Source organism: Triticum dicoccoides, chromosome 4B (assembly GCF_002162155.2).
Source record: "Triticum dicoccoides isolate Atlit2015 ecotype Zavitan chromosome 4B, WEW_v2.0, whole genome shotgun sequence".
Classification (NCBI taxonomy): Eukaryota; Viridiplantae; Streptophyta; class Magnoliopsida; order Poales; family Poaceae; genus Triticum; species Triticum dicoccoides.
Genome location: NC_041387.1, coordinates 656,958,349 through 656,978,421, shown reverse-complemented (window position 1 = coordinate 656,978,421; position 20,073 = coordinate 656,958,349). Strand labels below are relative to the sequence as shown.

The 20,073-nt window shown below is 43.4% G+C and overlaps 1 long non-coding RNA gene across 24 annotated transcripts; it reads right to left on the bottom strand.

The window, feature by feature from the left end:
- Positions 1 to 1,245: 1,245 nt before the first annotated feature.
- LOC119292103 lies at positions 1,246 to 19,097 on the bottom strand. 24 transcript variants are annotated; one of them, XR_005142859.1, is made up of 14 exons: positions 12,523 to 13,163; positions 12,339 to 12,433; positions 10,306 to 10,448; positions 9,935 to 10,208; positions 9,783 to 9,849; positions 9,252 to 9,294; positions 8,692 to 8,779; positions 8,030 to 8,176; positions 7,226 to 7,371; positions 7,030 to 7,110; positions 4,151 to 4,264; positions 2,679 to 2,792; positions 2,495 to 2,584; positions 1,246 to 1,710 (listed from the first exon to the last, which is right to left on the bottom strand). It is a non-coding gene; the product is annotated as an uncharacterized LOC119292103 (long non-coding RNA). The 24 variants fall into 24 exon arrangements; XR_005142873.1 differs by lacking the exon at positions 7,226 to 7,371 and adding an exon at positions 8,495 to 8,579 and having other exon boundaries at positions 4,151 to 7,110; positions 9,241 to 9,294; positions 12,523 to 13,187; XR_005142869.1 differs by lacking the exon at positions 7,226 to 7,371 and adding an exon at positions 8,495 to 8,579 and having other exon boundaries at positions 4,151 to 7,110; positions 12,523 to 13,186.
- Between the last annotated feature and the right edge of the window lie 976 nt (positions 19,098 to 20,073).

Genomic DNA, 20,073 nt, shown 5'->3' with positions numbered 1-20,073 from the left:
CTTGCTGATTGCCCCCTTGGCATTGTTATCTGTTCAGTTAGCTAGTAATGAAAAAAAACTAGTCTTACAATGATTAATCTGCCCTCGTACAGTTTCGTCAAGAACCCAGCACGAGAGTTTTTCCCTCGAGAGGGCTATCCCGTTCGTTCTTTTCTTCTAGCTTGACCGCGACCAGCAGCCAGAGCCGTCGCGCCCTGCCGTCCGTGCCCCTGCTGCTCCGCCGCGTCCCCTCCCTCCACCATCTGCTGCCCTCCATTGCTGTCCCAAGGCAAGGCAAGCTTCTCACCTTTCGTTTCCCATGGATTTTGTGAGGTTCCTCTTGTACATTGTCTAAATCATAGGAACTATAGTGCTGAGGGAGATTGATACGGGGAATTGAGTGGGAGGAGCTGGATCTGCGAAGGAGTGTGATGTTTCTGAAAAGATTGACATTGGTACTTCTATCTATTGTTGTCTCTATTTGAGTCTATCGTGTTCCTTCTAGTACTATACTAGGTAGAAAGGTTGCTGTCGGGTACCGTCATATCCGGTAAAAAGCTTTTGGCACATGGTGCCTCCCAACGCTTAAACGTAACATTTTGTGTTGCCAAAGGGAATTAGAGTGATTCTCAGGATGGATTAGTCCAATACAGTAGATTTACATCTTAGCAAAAAGCTTTTGGCACATGGTGCCTCCCAACGCTTAAACGTAACATTTTGTGTTGCCAAAGGGAATTAGAGTGATTCTCAGGATGGATTAGTCCAATACAGTAGATTTACATCTTAGCAAAAAGCTTTTGGCACATGGTGCCTCCCAACGCTTAAACGTAACATTTTGTGTTGCCAAAGGGAATTAGAGTGATTCTCAAGATGGATTAGTCCAATACAGTAGAGTGATTCTCGGGATGGATTAGCAAAGCTCGGGACGTTTGTTTCAGCAGAGGATTTTGTCAAAGTAACGCCAAAGGGTAAGGCAACATACATAAGCAAGGCAAACATGACACATTTGGTCATTACAGCATTGGTCCAATTCATAGTGCTCAATATAGACATAAAGAGCCAATTTATGTTTGGGCCCACAGTGTGCCTTTCTAAAGCAGTGATCCAATGATCCAGCACCTGGTATTTATCAAGGATGTAATCCAATACAAAGTAAAGTACAAAGCAGGATATGGATCAATAGAAAGCATTAAAATCCATGAGTGGTTCCACAGAGAGCATCAAGATTTAGCAGAAGACATCAAGATTTACGATATAAGACAATCCGGACAAATAAATGGTTCGCATAAAAATTCAGTACAAAGTATCAAGATTAACATACGAAGGGCAACTTGTCGCATGTGACCTATAAAAATTCACTACAAAGCCTTGTTAGTCTGCACAAAACAGAGATCACCATACATCAAAAGAGTTGAAACTGCAATGCTGATCCATGCACTAATGTACTGTGCTCAATATCACAGGTAAACATTTCAATTAAAAAAATATACTACAAACATCTAATTCATGGCATTGACACATCGCAAGACACAAGATTTCATTCAAGTGGCTTTCAGGCCACTTCTATTCTGCAAAACATGAGGGGAAGCGAAAGGATGTAGGTCATCGGCGGTCAATATGACGACGTCCTTGGTAGCTCCATCTGCTATATAGCGGTGGTGGATTGTGCTCTTCCTGGGCAGTAACTCATCAGGTAAAGTAACCATGACCTCATCCGACTCAAGCGACGACCTGCAAGCCAAGACAGTGGAAATAGTAACGGTTAGAGAGAGACATAGAGATGCTTTGTAATGACAATTGTTGTTCTAACAAGCAAAACCAATGAGAGATAAGAAGAAAGAATACTTAAAGGGCAGCCCCAGTGCATGTAGCTCCCGCTTGCGCAGGGTCTGGGGAAGGGTCCGACCACTTTGGGTCTATTGTACGCAGCCTTTCCCTACATTTCTGCAAGAGGCTGTTTTCAAGTCCTGGAAACAGCCTCTCATTAATAATAATTCCTACAAAGTACAAACATAAAAACTTTGTTTTCTTGTCCCACAAAATAATCATCAAGAACTAAACTTAGATTAATTCGATCAATTAATAATATTTTCAGGTGAAAGACTTGAGCATTACATAATATAAACACCAAACCAAATAAAATCATACTCAAGATTAGTCAGTCAAGACCTCGATAAGATATTGACAACATGAATCAGACTATTTAGATCTTAGATCGTGAATTCCAGAAATCACACCATACAAATATTAGTTACCAAGAGAGAGGTAATACAACATTTTTTGGGACTATTTCGAGTCCTAGTGGAATGACATCAGATGTAAACTTTCATCTCAACCAAAGGTTTGTAAGTAAACTCAATATATGAAATTTTTTTGTCTTGAACAAATGTGTAACATTGCATATAAAACACTGAGATACTTATCTGATTTATGACATAAAAGGGAGAAAAGTATCAAAAAATGATTTTGTAACAGAAAAGAAAATTTTAAAAAATAGAACTGAATCTGAACCTACCAGGCCGATAACTTTCTTGTCTGACATTTTAAAATCCCCAATCTATGTTGCGAATCATAGCCCAAACAATTATAGCTTGTTTATATCAGCCTGCGTATATAAGAAACAAGGATAATATTCATTTTCAAATACAAAACCATTAGCAGATGATACAAATAAATAATAGTGGGGATTATTAGAGCACCTTCCATGTGCATATCATCCATATGTTGTAACAAACTAACAATCCCACCCCTAGCTGTGGACAACTGCACCCATGGCCAACGGCACCTCATTATTGCTGGTTATGTGTTGCCCCCTATAGATCCAACATTTTTTTATAGTCTTGTTGAAGTTACTAACAGCAAAGTACTCAAAAAAATGATGCAAACTTATGGAAGTCGTAGACCAGCTGACATGCAATGAATACAACTACTGGTTTCTTCAGCAACAAAGAGTAGATGGAGGGGTTAATACTGCCATGACACAAGCATGGTATAGGTTGCATAATGGCAAGATATCATGTCCTTATAAATTCAACCGCCCAGGACAAAACTTTGTATCCAAGTCCCAAATGGTTACTATAGGAACAGAGCAAAATAGAACTCTTAAATGACAGAAAATTAGCAAGAAAAATCACATGGCTATATGTTCTTAGCAACAGGAGGGGAGCATTTAAAATATAGAAATCAAGTGAAAGTATGCACCTAGTCAGAAAAGGAGCATCCCACTTTTCTCTAATTTCGTAACTAAATAACATCAATTTAGCTATATGGATTGAGCTCCTCAAAGTTCAATCCATAACAATTTAGCTTAAACATGGATCGATTCAATAATATGAGTCATCCAAATTTCTTAGGACATTGTTATTCTAACTGTTGATGAAGAATTCTGCGAAATACTATAAAACAAACAAGTATTCAAACTGTTGATGAAGAATTTTGTTAAATACTATAAAACAAAGAAGCTAGCATAGAGCTTTGGAAGGGGCATATCCATGCTCTTTACAAATGGACCTCATAACAACAGCAAGACCAAAGCAAAGGCGCACTTTCCTAACACAAAAGTACATAATATTAACTTATATATGCATTGTACATTGTAAAAGTAAGAAAGTTTATTAGTCACCTTGACAGTGTATCTCCAAACACCAGAATGACTAATAATTTCCTAGGGAATTAGAAAAACAATGTCGAACAGATTACGGTTCAAGATGGACCACCTTTGTGCTTTTTTAAGAACCCAAGAAGAAAAGAAGCATCCGCAGATTCTTGTTGATACATCAGAACTTATAAAGTTTTTAATATACTTGAAAGATCAAAATTGTAGGAAACTAAATTAACACTGCATTCCTAACAACAACAAAATAGCAAGCAAGAAGCACTAAAAGAAAACAGAGAGCCGCTTGAGCACACAACATAAAAAAATGGTCTACCAACACGGTGAAACAAATTGTCTCATAGAAGATACCATAACTGCATCAGGATCCAAAAATATGTCGTAAAACCATAGGGCACTATGGACATTATCTATGTTGAACCACATACCATCAAAGCTAAGAGAATCTAACATCAAACCCTAAACCCTAATCGACGTCTCCTCACCCCCGGCCGTCGCTACGGGAGGAAGTACATATATGATTGTGCATAATATCAGGGGTACAGAATGAAACCCCACCTTCTCATGTTTTGGCAGTCGAAAAATATAGTAAGCTACATACGATATCTTCCTCGGTGATGACTACATGACTGCCCATATATTTTCATCAAGGAGGTGTATCTCGTTGTCATTCTGAAATAGCCAAACAAACAAAACAAAGAGAGGAATTAGTAAAAAGATGTAAATTTTTCTCGAAGAATGCATCTAATTCAGCCTTCTATCTGAATACAAACATTCCTATACCCTTTGTCCTAGACCAAAAGAAACGAAACAATGGTGAGTATTATATAGAATGGTTCTCAGCCCGAACAAATTGATTTCAATGTCTATCAGGCCATGCTGTAATTGTTGGATCAATATATTGGAAATTAAGAAGCATGATAGCCAGCACAGACCATATCACAGATTATAGCAAGAATATGCAACTGTTGTTGAATAAAAACAAACCAAAACTACTATTGTTTCCAAATCTATTAGTTTGGAAATCAAGTGCATTGTGGGTCATGTAAACAGAGAAGCAAATGAGAAATTTAGATGTGGTTCAAAAAAATTTAGTGGTACCATCCATAGTTCAAAAATTCATTTTGGGACTAACATACATGTTGCTAATGTACAAATATCATGTATGTTGGGCTAACAATATTCTGAAACTAGATCGGGATCACGCCTTGGCGCGAGGGTGCCGGTCCAAATGTTTGTATACACACAATAAGAAGCCTCTAAACAATGCATGAACATAGAAAGCATGTTTCGCCGATAGGTTTAGCACTAAATATCTTAGGCATAAAAGACACGACAACATGTAGTAGCTTACAGACAATTTATAACAACCAAACTGATAAATCCTTGGTTGGTCTTAGGCATAACGTAGACCAATAGAAATGACGACATGACACATCCAAAAGAAAATGTAGCGTACAGAAGTTGAAGTCGTCTGGACAGGCCTAACATAGACCAGATAGAAATTGTGGCTTGTCGCACCCCTGCGGGTGCGATCACTCCCAACCCGGTAATAAAGCATCAGATCAAAGATGTAAGGACACCAGCAAGAAAATACAATGTACGTTCTTTATCAGAGTTAAAAGTAGCTCACAACAAATACATAAAATACAGAATCAACTTCTTACTAGGAACAAAACATGAAAAGCACATGCATTTATTAGTTTGGTCAGACCAGAATTGCTCATCACAACAAAGTTCAAGTAAACTGCAAATTTGCAGTAGAGCAAACCCTGACATTTCACTATTTTGATCACACTATTGGGATCACAAATTTAGTGAATTTAGTAACTGGATATTTATCACCCCACTTTTCAGCATATAGTTTCATGTTTACTTTACTTCAGAGAGACGAACACACGATGGGGAAAAGTAGGGACAGGGAGGAAGGTAGAAGGGCAGCATAAACATCTCATCTTTCACGGTTGGTTATGGGCCGAGACCAAAAGGCAGTTGTTTCTCAATTTGACTAAAAATGGTCTGCCACAACCAAAAACACACAAATTGGCCTACTACAGAGACATTAGTTAGTAAGCAAACAATGTCAATACTATTATTAGTCTGCAATTACATCAGTCTACAAATTCACTTAATAAATAATGCTTATACCGTCAGCCAACCACAAATGCAAGGAATTCAAATAAACAGTGATATGAGCTAGATGAAAAACAGATTTATAACAACCAAACTGATAAATCATGGCAGACAGAAAATAAAACGGTGTTACTGGCTTATATAAAATCATGCCAAGACATGTAACACTTCTCATGTAAGCCACCACATGAGTCGTTGGTACTAATATCATGCCAACACATGCCCGAAAGAGAAATATGGAATGGCTAAACTCTCTTCAAAGATGTCTCATTAAGGTTTATATAACTGCAGCCTATTTGACAGAAATCAATATAAATCAACAGCTAGCAGCTAGCCATACATAGTATTGTGCAGGAAGACATTTCTTCCAAAAGAACACTTCAAATATTTGATTGCTTGGGGAATAACTTTAGGAGCACTGGGATTACATCCTAGCCAAATTGAATACAACTCTATATTTAAAAAAGCATGTATATGTGAGGTGATTAAACTTTAATTGGATAGGGTTGATCATATTTGTGCCTTTCTGAAGAAATAGAAACTAAGCCATCAACACAATCACGGGATCAAATAATAAATGACCTAAACCAAGATTGATATGCAGAAAGACGCAACCGAGTCGCATAATTGACTTGTTTCTATTATTAATTGTTTTTTATTGCAACACTAAATATGTGGTTGTAACTACATAGTTATAACCTAACTTACATGACAAAAATAGAACATGGATCTATGATTCTCCAAGGAGTAATTAATTTCCCTAAAAAAAAATAATTCATAGTCCAATAGTAGTTGAACTGATAGGGAGCCATTCTTTCCTAGCGATATATGGATCAATCAATAGAGAGAGGGGTGTCAGGGACTCACCGTTTGAGGATGTAAGTGGGTAAAAGGGGTGACCTTGCCTCAGCAGGGCTCAGTCACACCCAGAATAACATTTTGTCAGTTTTATTAGTAATACTAATATTTGGTTAATGGGGCACCAAAGGAATCTCCTATATGATTTAGTGATTAAAGAATAATATTAAACGATGAATCTCCCGTTGGTTCACAAAGTATGCAATTTTTCTCTCAACTGAAATGACAACCACATTTTGTCAGCGATATTTGGTTAATGGAGCACCAACAAATCTCCTAGAGTATTTCATTTGGAGGTTAAATGGAATAAGAATAAAGGATGTAAAATAACCAGTGACACCTTAGCGCTCACTACACACTTGGCAAACAAATACATTAGGTGACTACTGATTATCTGTAGCTAAATCTTATCTGAAGTACAACCAAGATGAACAGAAACATTTCACCTCACTTTTGGTGGAAAAAATACTCTTCTCTGATTGATCATTCAGTTACACAGTGATCCGCTTAACACATCGCAGGTTGATCTGCAATCACATAAGCAAGCATTTGCATTAGAACAAAAGGAAGAATGAAATGTTTGATCTTTCATATGGTACTATTGATCCTAGAGCAACGCTAAATAGGAGATTAGTAACACACATCACTCTCCCTGCAAGAAGCAGCTCTCCCAGCAGTAACACGCATCACTCTCTCGGCAGAAGGTGACTCTTCTTCAGATTGTTGACCATATTCATTATTCACAATAACGAAGGTACAACTCCAAATCAGAAAGGTCGCCGATAATGCTGAGCATGGAAAGGTTTTTGTAGTTACCATTAATGTAATCAATGAGTACCAACTATTGCTTGATGCATATATAAACAATCAGAAGGTTGTCTACCTAGATTTCTTCCTACCCAACTTTCCTTTATCAGCAAGGAGGAACTGTTTTTTTCGTATATAAACAATAAGCAGGTGACCTAATGGACTATGCAACCCATAGATTAATTATGCAAGAAGTTACCATTCCTATAATTAGCAAGCATCAATCATTGTTTGGTGCATCTACAAACAATGAGGAGGCGGTCTAATTCTGGAGCACATAGATTAATTATCTGTGTAGTCAGACTTCCTCTGTTAGGAAGAAGCAACTACTACCCGCCGCACATATTTCTCCCAAATCACGAACCTGAACAGGTATTACAGTGCACTGAAAATTGGGCACACCCTACAGACATGGATATGAACCAAAATGCATATATATCTCCCAAAGCACTAAACAGGAAGCAAACCACCAGGGCAACCATAAGTACATATGGCCAACCATATCTTATGAAGGTATCCTATGCTACAAAGACACAATACCCAAAAAGAGATTTGGATTGCAGTGCAGCCTCACAATTGAAGCCGAAAACAAAGATTAAGCATGTCAAGAGTGCACATTTTTATCGGATAGAATCTCACTTGAAGGCGTGACAACATGTTTCCTTGCACAGCATAGGTCAATCCACAACCAAAATGAACCAAATGTTCACAATATCCTTTCTTGTATGCATCAAGCAGAATTCAAAATCTCATGGAGGTTCTGTACCATTTGCCTTTGGCCACCACCTGGACAGTACACAACCAAATTTAGCTGAAGTTTATAATAAACATGCATGCAACGATAGCAGCCTATATTAATTTTATAGCTGGCTTACAGGAAACCAGAAGCTATGTACTGGCAATGAACCAGAAAAGGAGGAGAAATTCAGAAAAATCTAGTATGTAACCTAGTTTAACAATGCTTATATCCCCAATCCAAACTCTACATATTTCAGCTCACTAATGCTTACAAAAAATAAAAAATAGTACCCTGATTTTGGAACTTGAATCTGCAAATATGGTGTCTAACTAAAAATCAGAGTCATGGTTAAGATAAAGGAGCACCTCTGGAACGAGAGCGGTGGCTAAAAGCATCAGACCACCAAAACATCCCATAGCACACAGTCCAACAGCGAACCATCTCCTGAACCTAATTAAGTAATGTATATATGAATCTAAACTACATGACATAAGCTGAAGAACAACACGAGCATGCAGATCCAACTCTGTGAAATAGCAAACAAAAGGCCCAGAAAATTCACCTCCAGATGAGGTCTCCGAGAAGCATAAAGTCGCCATCCTTGTCTCCGTTCCGCTCACCGCCACGAGACTCATCTCCTCGTACCCACCCTGCATCCAAGAGCCAAATCGTCAGAAACCCACCAGAGGAACAACACATAACGTGCCCGTCTCTGCTGCTATTGAGTACATGAATAGGATATGTTCTTGGCTGCAAAGAACTATTAACTTTTTAGGAATTTTAAGCAACGTTATAGAAGCTGAAATACAACCAGATCTATTTTAACAATAGGTTTATGAGATTATGGTGTGCCTTTTCTTATCTATCTGTCACAATATATTATATAATGGGTACATGCTATCTGGAACATGAAAGACAAGGGAAAATTAAAAGGGTCAACTGTTATACAATACATATGTACCCAGAGCCATTAACTTAAAAGGGTCAATATATTTTCTACACTATGCTTTGTGAAATTAACTCTTTTATGTACCTCCCTCACAAACATTCACGGTTACCAAATCTAGATGATTTTTATTTGAACTTTTAGAACTGAATACCAAGAACATACATGCTTCTTACTTTGCAACCTTAGCCAAACATAGTGGAGAGAATACGAGGAGTGCTGTATAGGAAAAAAATTAAGTTAATAGCTGTCCCTGCAGTTTCCATCAGATTAACATTAAAACTCATCAAAAAGTAAGGAATAGCGAGCCAAATGTGAATTGTATTACAACACAAGGTTTTAAATTGTGCGGTCCGATTAAAATGAAGTTAAATGATGTGTGCCCTATGGTATGCAGACTGTTTCATCCTTAGAAATTGTAATGCAAAATCAGGCTGTCTGCTAGCATAAAGGTGGCTTTTAAATATTAGAATGCCACTTCAAAGTTGAAGTAAGTATGAACCCACAGATCAGAAAATCACCACTACCCAACCATAAACAGAGAGGAAGTAATATGAGCTGAGATCTTCGATGGCATAAAAAAAATTAGAGCATGTTTGACATATCATTTTGAAGTTAAAAATAGCAAATAAGCTACAGCCAAGAAAGAACACATTAAGTAGCTAGAGAGTATACACTACTTTCTAATAGGAAAGAAGGTAATTTACCCGGCAAGGTATTGTCACTGATTCCAACATGAAAGAACAAAGAAACCTGGGATAATCCCAACCACATCTGTCCATACAAAAAAATACAAGTCAATACACCAAAGGCATGCCCAATACAAAAGGAGCAACACGATAGGCATCATAAAAAGTACCTGTGAAACGCTCAGGCGTGTTTGTAGGCCTTGGGAGCTGATTAATTGGAGTCAGGACATAGGTGCAGAAAGGAAATTCTGCTTCTAGACCCTCCCATCACGCAACAGTTGTATACCTAGTGAACTTAATCATGTATTGACTCTCCACCGGCCCGAAGACATACTTCTTGAGAAAGACCAGAAACTTGCGACAGATCATCAACCCACACTCTTGGAGGACGCATATAAATTGGTTAACAAATTTCTCAGGCATCTCTGCATACATATGGTTACCCTGCGAGGAAAAGAGTATGGTTCAACACAGGAGAAATAACAGACCATTAAATAACAGGACAAGAAAGACAGGAAACCAGATCAAAGAATACATGTACCTGCATCTAGTATAACCACATCCATCTCCTTGATAGGTCCATTTTCGGTTCCACCATGGTGATGCCACAGACGTGATATGCACACACAGGATATGCTAGAGCGAGTTACACGGACGCAGTTCAGACAGTGCATTGAATGTTATCTACAACAAATAGAAAATGCAAAGACTAATCAGAGCAGGCCATGGTCTAGCAATCATGATAAGCACATAACATATTGTACAGACCCAAATATAATCAAAGGCAGCATGCCAACACACACATCAAAGAAAGACACACCACATGTAATCGCGACAATAAAGGTAAATAGTGATCCTACCTCCTAAGTAGGATCAATTAGTTCATCACATCATTATACCAAGATCACACACACACTGGCAAATCATCTAAAAGGCTGATGCCAACAAAAGAGGGTACACAGTGCAGAAGACCGAGGCCAGCAAAAGAGGGTCCTTGCACAATAAATAGCAATAGAACCGACCAACAATCCTAGAAATAAGAGTAAGTACTAAATTTGCAGGCAATGAAATAGTCACATTTGTAACGATTGTCCATAGATTTGTCTTAATTGATCATAATCCATTGCACTCCTGACACTAAACAAATTCGTAACCGCTCGTTTCTGAGATATGATGTTGTGAATATAATTAACCTTCATAAGAAAGAAATAATTTCTAGCCTAAAAATAGCTCACGACCAACATTGTCCATCACCACTGTTAACCTTCAAGAATAACAGGACAATATAATTAATCCTTGAGGCAAAGAACGAAATCAGAGACTAACCCCCAACAATTAATCTTCATTATACTAACCAGCCATGCAATTAATCCTTAAGCTAAAGAACTAAATCAGAGACCAGCCCAGGCCAACAATCAACCCTCAAGCCAAACACTCGAACCAACAAATTTGGGACACATTTTAGCCTTAAATTCAGCGTGCAGTGAATCCTAAAGACAAAGAACCAAATCAGAGACTAACCCAGTGCTCTTTTTCTAATCAACCATGTGACCTATCCATTCCTGTGATTACATTGCTAAGAAAGGACCAAATTAATCTAGCACTTGAGGACAATACTCTAATACAAACAACTGCACCCACAACAGGCATAGACCACCCATGTTCTAACCAACCATGCAACCTCACTGACCGCCAAGGCAAACAATTAAGAAAGGACCAATGAAAACAAATCAACAATGACACCATCTAAGAATCCAACAACAGAAGCCCACGAATAACCTGTTCCCCACCTCTCTTTTGCAAGGCCCAATCGATTACAGACAAATCCAGCCCCTGAAAATAGTACATTGATTCCAAGAACGTCAGAACCACACCTGCAGCAACACAGATTGTCTTATATTTTCCCAACCAACTTGTCAGATGTCCAACCCCGAAGATAAACGGACAAGGAAGAGCTTGGGTTAACCAATCCATTCAGGCAGACAATTTCCAAGAACAGAGCCCATGCACAATCCATCTCATCACCTTCACCTAACAAGCTCCAATCAAGCACCTAAGAATGGCTCCTAAACCCACTGAACAGCAACCATGAAAGGTACAATCCGTTAAATTAACCGGGCATGTGATTCATGCAACTAATCCTTAAGAAAAAGAACTAAAGCAGGTACTAACCCGAATGGCAACAAATCTGTGTCATATTCTAACCTAATGTAATCCAACAATTAATCATCAAGAGAAACACCTAAATCTGGGACTAACCCCGAATGGCAACAAATCTGCGTCATATTGTAACATAATGTAATCCAACAATTAATCATCAAGAGAAACACCTAAATCTGGGACTAACCCAAACCAATAGTCAGACCAGTGAAATATCTTAAACCAACAGAATCCAACTACAACCCAAGCAGATCCCCTAATTTCACCAAAGGAAACAGACCATATCCAGGCTTGAATAGCTAATGCATCCAAAAAAAAATGCCGCATCCGACCAGCCAACACGTCCAAAAAACTACTGGAGTCCCACATAAGCACCAGACAAGAGGAGTGGAAAGGAGGAGAAAAGGGGTTGACCTGCAGAACTAATTCACCCCCTGTCGCTGCCGTCATTGGTGATGGCCGCTGCTGTCGTCCGAGGCTAGGGTTCGCTGCTGGACGCGTGCGTGCACCTGTGTGACCAAAAAGAAGCAGCAACATGAGGGGAGGGGAGGGGCCAAAAATAGCAACATCATGATGGGAGGGGAGGGGCCAATAGCACCTTGACCAGCAGCAGCAATGCTAGGGTTTGGGGTGTCTCCGTCCACGGCTGTACCTGGGTCGGACCCCCCCTCCATGGCCGACCTCGAGGACGGTGGTGGCTCAGGTCGACGACGGCGCGTCGATGCCGCCGTGGATCTGGGCGCTGCATCACCACGTCCTCCTCGCGCTCCGGGAGCGGGCGGTGGTTCCCCTTCTCGCCCCTGCGCACGAGCGTGCGGTGTGGTGGCGGCCGGCTGGGCGAGAAGACAACGGTGGCATGGGGCTGGACCTGGACGGCGGCGGAGCTGGGAGGCGCGGGTGAGGTTCTAGGGCTCGGAGGGAGAGAGAGAGAGAGGCAAGGGGGCGGCGCGAGGGCGAGCGGAGGCGGCGGCGGCGTGAGGGCGAGCGGTGGCGGCGTGCGAGGCAGAGGAGGTGGGACGAGCGAATGTGGAGAAGCGACGGCTAGGTCACGCCCATGTGGCGATTGGATATTTTTCCAACCATGGGAAATGACGAAAATGCCCTCCGCAACCATCTAGTTTTACACGCGGTGGCATTGGAATTTTATCTAACGGCTCACGGCGATCTGGTAAATATCCTACGCCTCACGTGAACCGAACCCGAGATCCGACGGCCGGAAACGCATCAGGAGATCAATCGGACGGGCGGAATCGCCTGAGCTCTGAGGAGCCAGGGATTTCGATCGCTCTCTTATTTCTGGATATCCGACGCCTCACGTGAACCGAACCCGAGATCCGACGGCCGGAAACGCATCAGGAGATCAATCGGACGGCCGGAATCGCCTGAGCTCTAAGGAGCCAGGGATTTCGATCGCTCTCTTATTTCTGGATTAAATCCGCACACCATCTATCACATGTCCTGATTTATAAAGCTGAATTAAAGAGATAATAGATATTACTAATGGAGTCTGCTGAATAACATTCGAAGATGTGAGCTGAATAGTACTGCCTAATATGGTTGTATTTGTTAGAACAGGGTTGTGCTGTGTGTGTAGTTATCATATTGTATAGGGGCTTCTTTGCTTATTTTCCTTCATGTATATGTGCTGGCCTGTTGGCCCGATGGAATATAGGCTCACTTCATAACATGGTATAAGAGCTAGGGTTAGGTTCCCCAGCCGCCGTCGCCGCCTCTGGTCGCCGCCGCCGCCGCCGCGGCTGCCGCCGGCCGCCGCTCCTCTCTTCATCGAGCCTCTCCCCTCTTCTTCCTGGTGGCTGCTGCCGCCTACTGGTCCAGGCCGCCGCCGTTCCAGGCCGCTGCTGTCGCCGTCCTTCCCGGCTGGCGCCGCCGCCTCAACGTGCTGCTGCTGCTCCTCTTCTCTGCTGCTGCTGCTGCTCTTCTTCAACGAGCTGCTGCTGCTGCTCTTCTTCAACGAGCTGTTGTTGCTGCTCTTCAAAGTGCGGCTGCTGCTGCTCTTCTCCTCCTGGTCTGCTGCTGCCATCAAGTTGTGCCTCCTGCTGCTGCTGGTCTTCAACGAGCTGATGTTGCTGCTCTGCTGCAATGGCGCCCTCCACCACCGCACTCTTCGTCAGGTACATCTTTGCCCTGGATTCTTGATTCTGGGGCCTCCTTCCACATGACACCACACAGAGATCATCTTTGTGCTGTCAATTCCGTGCCTTCTCCTCTTACAGTTCAGACTGCAGATGGCACTTCTCTTTCTGTTGCCGCAAGAGGGACTCTTTCCACGTCTTCTTTTCAAGTCCCTGCCGTTTCTCATGTTCCTAAACTGACTATGCAACTTCTATCTGCTGGTCAACTTACTGACTTGGGTTGTCGTGTTATTCTGGATTCTGACTCTTGTTGTGTTCAGGATCGTCGTACGGGGACTCTGGTTGGGATCGGTCCTCGGCGCCATGACTCTCAGCGCCTTTGGGAGCTCGATTGGCTGCGCCTTCCTTCCGCTGCGTCCTCTAGCCAGTCGGACATCACCACCCCTTTTGCTTCAGCTGCCACCTCCACCACATCCTTCGCTCAGTGGCATCATCGATTGGGTCACATTTGTGGCTCCCGCTTGTCTTCTTTGGTTAGGAGTGGTGTTCTAGGGGTCTGTATCTGGTGATAGTTCACTAACTTGTATGGGTTGTAAGCTTGGCAAGCAGATACAACTTCCATATCCCTCTAGTAATTCTGTTTCTCAACGACCTTTTGAACTTGTTCACTCTGATGTATGGGGTCTTGCCCCCTTTGTTTCGAAAGGGGGTCACAAATATTATATAATTTTCATTGATGATTTTTCTCGCCACTTGGATCTACTTTATGTCATCTCGTAGTCAAGTGCTTCAAATTTACAAGTCGTTTGCTACCATGGTTCGCACTCAGTATGATTCCTCTGTTCGAGTTTTTCGTGCTGATTCGACTGGCGAGTACTTATCTCGTGCGCTTCGTGGTTTCCTTGCTGAACAGGGTACCCTTCCTCGGTATTCCTGTCCTGGTGCACACGCTCAAAATGGGGTGGCTGAACGCAAACATCGTCACGTCCTTGAGACTGCTCGGGCTCTTCTTTTATCTTCTGCTGTTCCCCCGCACTTTTGGGCTGAGGCTGTCTCTACCGCTGTTTATCTCATTAATATTCAGCCTTCTGTTGCTCTTCAGGGAGGGATACCAGTTGATCATCTAGGTGATGGTCCAGCTGATTATAGTGGTCTACGCCTGTTTGGTTGTGCCTGTTTTGTTCTTCTCCACCCTCATGAACGCACCAAATTGACTGCTCAATCTGTTGAATGTGTTTTCCTTGGCTACAGTTTGGAGCACAAAGGTTACCGTTGCTGGGACCCTATTGCTCGAAGACTGAGAATCTCCAAAGATGTCACTTTTGATGAGTCTCGCTCCTTCTACCCTCGTCATTCTTCTACTGCCACAACCGAGTCGTTAGTCGAGCCTCTCTCTTTTTTGACTCTACCTGATTCTTCACCTTTATCGTCACCTGGTAGGTCCACTCCTAGCCTTTCACCTGTGTCTGCTCATGAGCTTCAGCTTACACAGGATGAGGTTTCTATTCCTGACTCTCCTACTCGGGTTGAGCCATCCACTCTCTCTCCTTTTCCTTTTACCTACTCCCGTCGTGCTCAACACCCTTCTCCCTCTGATGCGCCACCTTCCACTTCCCCTCTCTCTCCGCTTCCTTTTGTCTACTCCCGTCGTGCTCGGCACCCTTCTCCCTCGGATGCGCCCACTTCCACTTCCACTCCTTCCCTGTTGGGTCCCATTCCTTCAGAACCACCTACCCCTCCCGCTCCCCGGTATAATCTGCGTGATCGCCACACTCTCCAGCCTCCTGCGTACTATGTTGCTGCTGCTACCACTCTTGTTGAGCCGTCTACGTATCATGAGGCTGCTGCTCATTCTGAATGGCAGCATGCTATGGCAGAGGAAATTCATGCTCTTGAGCGCACAGGCACTTGGGACCTTGTACCCCTGCCTACAGGCGTTAGACCCATCACTTGCAAATGGGTCTACAAGGTTAAGACACATTCAGATGGTTCTCTCGTGCGCTACAAAGCTCGTCTTGTTGCGCGTGGCTTCCAGCAGGAGTATGGTCGTGACTATGATGAGACTTTTGCTCCTGTTGCTCACATGACCACTGTTCGCACTCTTTTGGCTGTTGCTGCTGTTCGGCAGTGGTCCATCTCTCAATTAGATGTCAAGAATGCCTTCTTGAATGGTGAGCTGCGGGAAGTGGTCTATATGCAGCCGCCTCCTGGCTATACTGTCTCTGATGGCACTATCTGTCGCCTTCGGCGCGCTCTTTACGGGCTGAAACAAGCTCCTCGTACCTGGTTTGAGCGTTTCTCCGTCGTCATCACAAGGATCGGGTTCTCTGCTAGTGTTCATGATCCTGCTCTGTTTATTCACACTTCTCCTCGCGGTCGCACCCTTTTACTACTCTATGTTGATGACATGATTATCACAGGGGCTGACCACCAATTCATTGATTTTGTGAAGAAACGTCTACATGAGCAATTCTTGATGACTGATTTGGGTTCTCTTCGCTACTTTCTTGGACTTGAGATCATTTCTTCCCCTGAGGGTATTTATCTCTCTCAAGAGAAGTACATCCAAGATCTTCTCACTCGTGCCTGCCTCACTGATCAGCGCACGGTTGACACTCCTATGGAGTTTGGTCTCCATCTTCGTCCTGGTGAGGGTGAACCCCTTGCAGATCCCACACGCTACCGCCATCTTGTTGGGAGCCTTGTCTATTTAGGCATCACTCGCCCTGACATTTCTTATGCTGTGCACATTCTAAGTCAGTTTGTCTCTGCTCCCACTCAACTTCACTACAGTCACCTTCTTCGTGTTCTTCGTTACCTTCGTGGTACCGTGACTCGTCGCTTATTCTTCCCTCGCTCCAGCTCTCTTCAGCTTCAGGCCTACTGTGATGCTACCTGGGCCAGCGATCCCACTGATCGCCGCTCTCTCTCTGCCTATTGTGTTTTTCTTGGCTCCTCCCTGATTGCCTGGAAGACCAAGAAGCAGAATGTTGTATCTCGCTCCAGTGCTGAGGCTGAGCTGCGAGCTATGGCGTCCGTGACTGCAGAAATTACTTGGCTACGATGGCTTCTTCAGGATTTTGGTGTTTCCACTGCTACACCGACCCCTCTGCTCTCCGACAGCACTGGGGCACTCAGCATTGCCCGTGATCCTGTTAAGCATGAGCTCACCAAGCACATCAGTGTTGATGCCTCCTACACTCGTTCTCAGGTGCAAGACAGAATTGTGGCCCCTCAGTATGTGCCCTCGGAGCTTCAGCTTGCTGATTTTCTGACGAAAGCTCAGACACGGTCCCAACACAGCTTTTTCCTGTCCAAACTCGGTGTCCAAGATCCCCCTTGAGTTTGAGGGGGGGGGGTGTTAGAATAGGGTTGTGCTGTGTGTGTAGTTATCATATTGTATAGGGGCTTCTTTGCTTATTTCCCTTCATGTATATGTGCTGGCCTGTTGGCCCGATGGAATATAGGCTCACTTCATAACAGTATTATCAAAAAGGAAGGTGTTTGGAGACACCAAAGCAAAATGGTAGAGCATAACAGTGTATTCAGAAGGAAGGTTTTTACTCTATAATTAATACCTATGTCACTTTGTACTCTCTCTCTCAACTAATATCAGTACCAAAGCTCCCTCTCTCATTTTCTAGTAGTATAGATGCAAACCAATATCAGCACAAAAGCACTACATCTCTCTTCTATTCTTGCCCACCTCATATTTTCTCAGCAGTTGGGTTTCGCTGCTACGGCTGATCTGGTAGAGGTGTCGATGGGGAAATAATAAGTAGGCCTCAGGAAGTGGGCTTGCCTTCGAAGGAGCATGGTGGTGGCGGTTGGCACTCTAGGATCCATTTGTCTAGATATGAAAGGAATGAGCCTGCATTTATTTGTCCAGATATTAAATGAAGGAATAAGATAGGCAGAGTGCTCCCAGAAATGTTTAAAACCCACTAAACACCAATGCTGCATATTAGATATTTTGCCAAATGCACCATTTAGTCTTCTCCTAATTCATCAGTGATGCAATATTTATATTGCTCAATCTATGCAACTAATATATAGCCTTCAACTGTCTATGTCACTCCATCTCACCTCTAATTGAGCTGTTACTACTGGAAATAAAAATACACTGCATATGTACCAAGAAAAGTAATTATTGATTTCCCTTTGCATAGCATAATCAAATTAAATAAAGGAGAACATAATGCTTACTTAGACATGATAACCAGGGGAATTAGATATTGGCACACACATGATAAACTAAAAGCCGAGGAAAATAAAAAATGGTGAGAGGTATGGAATATGGAGAGGAATAACTTTGGAATCTGAGTGAGAGAGAGAGAGAGAGGTGTACGTGCTGCTTCCAAGGATCGCCTCGTTCGTCAGGCCATTGCAGATCTGCAAAATAAAAGGAAATCGGGGTTGACATGAGAGAGAGAGAGAGGCGAACCGTGGCGAGTCATCGTGCTCCTTGATGAATCAGGGTCGAGTACCCCACACCCCATTCGTCAAGAATTTTGTGCTTCCCCGTCAATGGCAGCGACGTGGCACAACTGCTCGAGGCACTGGCTGGCACGCTGCACAAAGGAGGTGCAAGCTCGACCGAGGAGCAGCGATGCAGCGCACATCATCTTGTGCTTCCCCATCAATGGAAACGACGATGGCGCGAGCTCGATGGGGCCCTATGGTGGCGAGGATAGCATCCTAGGGAGCGAAGGACGACAACAATGGTGATGTGGACCGGCCGACCAAGATCGATCCGTCTCCGAACGGCGTGCATGGGAGGCCTCGGACCCGCAACCGTCACTCCTCCGGCGAAGGCAGCGCGCCAGCCAGTGCCTCGAGAGGAGGGGCGATGGGGCGGAGGGCGGAGGACGGAGCGATCTCGGCGGGGCAGAGGACAAAGACGAGAGGCGAATGCGCCGGTCGCCAGCCGCGCGACGCGAGAGGAGGGACGCGCTCAGCTGGCGAGCGCGCGCGAGGGTGAAGGCGACCAGGGCAAGCGACAACGGCGTAGCAGGGTCGTGCGGGCGCGATGTGAGGGGAGGAGGACGGGCGGCGGTGGCTCAGAGGAGAGGAGGAGCGGGGTGCGCGTGTGCGGCGGCTAGGTTTTGACCTGATGCGTTTTATACGCCCGGGTGTGAAAAGACGAGAATACCCTTCGTGGGGCACTGGATTTACAGGCGGTGGCACACTGCTTGACCACACAGTAGTGTTTCACTCGATTCGACGGCCAGGAATGCTCCGAATGAAGATCCGACGGCCAGGATCGCTCCAGATGAATATCCGACGGTCAGGAATGTTTTGGAAGGCTAATCCGATGGCCCAGAATCCAAACGCACGGGGAGGCTCCATTTTGGTCTGGACTCTAACAAGGAGATACTGTTCTTTCCGTTTAAAATACGAGTATTAAAGGGTGTTTGTTTCTAAGGACTTATTGGCTTAGGGATTTAAAAAAATCCCTATAAATTCCATCTAAACCAAATAGGAGGGACTTATAGGGACTTAAAGTAGGCATTTGAGACTTATAAAATAAGACTTTCAAGGAGGGACTTATAGGGACTTATAGTTGTAATATGGTCTTATAGAGACTTATAAGTCCCAGTAACCAAACAGGTAGGGACTTGGACTTGAGACTTATAAATTGGGATTAAAAAAAGTCCTAGGACTTATGAACCAAACAGGGCCTTAATACTGTTATCGTGTACTAGCTCGTTCATTCATTCGTTCGTTGCTTACGGATTCACGGTGGCGTACACGCGTAGAGGGCTCCATGACGCCCGCCAATTAATCGGACAATTGAGCAGGCACATTCAAAGGAAAATGGCATGTAATGTAAGCGTGCAACTTGCTATTTTTCCCTTCAACAAACAACAACTTGCCATTATTTTAACAACAAAATGTCCATTCACATCCAACGGCCAGAAGCAGTCAACCCTAAAATGTATGCCCCTCCTCCCCGGCCAGCTCCGACATTTTAGGGTTGACTACTTCTGGTCGTTGGATGCCAATGGATGGTGGATTTTGTGTCTCAAGGCACTCCGTTCGGACCGAGATCCAGT